Below are 1,440 nucleotides of genomic sequence, written 5' to 3' on the forward strand. Positions count from 1 at the left end.
TATGAGTTTAAAGGGTAGATAGCCAGGGAATACGTGTTTAAAGGGTAGATAGTCAGGGAATACGTGTTTAAAGGGTAGATAGCCAGGGAATATGTGTTTAAGGGGTAGATAGTCAGGGCCAGAGGAGGGATATACAAGTAAAAACCATGCATGCTCTTCAACCGATCGCTGCCTGCCCCTGCCCGCTGTCCAACATCACTACTTTGGACGGTTTCTGACTTAGAATATTAATAATAAATCTCCTTCCAGACTCACATCAAAACATCTCCAATCCAAAGTCAAATCTAGAATTGGCTTCCTATTCCGCAACAAAGCATCCGTTTACTCATGCTGCCAAACATTACCCTTGTAAAACTGACCATCCTACCAATCCTCGACTTCGGTGATTGTCATTTACAAAATAGCCTCCAAAACCCTACTCAATAAATGGATGCAGTCTATCACAGTGCCATCCGTTTTGTCACCAAAGCCCCATATACTATCCCACCACTGGCGACCTGTACACTCTCGTTGGCTGGCCCGTCTGTCATACCGTCGCCAACCACTGGTTCCAGGTCATCTACAAGACCCTGCTAGGTAAAGTCCCCCCTTATCTCTGCTCGCTGGTCACCATAGCAGCACCTTCTGTAGGCACGCGCTCCAGCAGGTATATCTCTCTAGTCACCCCAAAACCAATTCTTCCTTTGGACGCCTCTCCTTCCAGTTCTCTGCTGCAATGACTGGAACGAAACTACAAAAATCTCTGAAATTGGAAACACCTATCTCCCTCACTAGCTTTAAGCACCAGCTGTCAGAGCAGCTCATAGTTACTGCACCTGTACATAACCCATCTACAATTTAGCCCAAACAACTACCTCTTTCCTACTGTATTTATTTTTATTAATTTATTTTGCTCCTTTGCACCCCATTATTTTCTGTCTCTTACTTTGCACTTTCTCCCGCTGCAAACCAACCATTCCAGGGTTTTTTTTTAGTTTTATTTTACTTGCTGTGTTGTATTCACTTCACCTCCATCGCCTTTTATATTTTTATTTATTTATTTTATTTTTTTATACATATATTTGTTTGCCTTCACCTCCCTTATCTCACCTCACTTGCTCACATTGTATATAGACTTATTTTTTTTTCACTGTATTATTGACTATATGTTTGTTTTACTCCATGTGTAACTATGTGTTGTTGTATGTGTCGAACTGCTTTGCTTTATCTTGGCCAGGTCGCAATTGTAAATGAGAACGTGTTCTCAATTTGCCTACCTGGTTTAAATAAAGGTTAAATAAAATAATAAATAAAAAAAATACGTGTTTATGGGGAAGATAGCCAGGATACGTGTTTATGGGGTAGATAGCCATGAATACGTATTTATGGGGTAGATAGCCGGGAATTGTGGTTTATGGGGCAAGATAGCCAGGGAATACGTGTTTATGGGGAAGATACAGT

The sequence above is a fragment of the Salvelinus sp. IW2-2015 genome, linkage group LG8, assembly GCF_002910315.2.
Source record: "Salvelinus sp. IW2-2015 linkage group LG8, ASM291031v2, whole genome shotgun sequence".
NCBI classification, from domain to species: Eukaryota; Metazoa; Chordata; class Actinopteri; order Salmoniformes; family Salmonidae; genus Salvelinus; species Salvelinus sp. IW2-2015.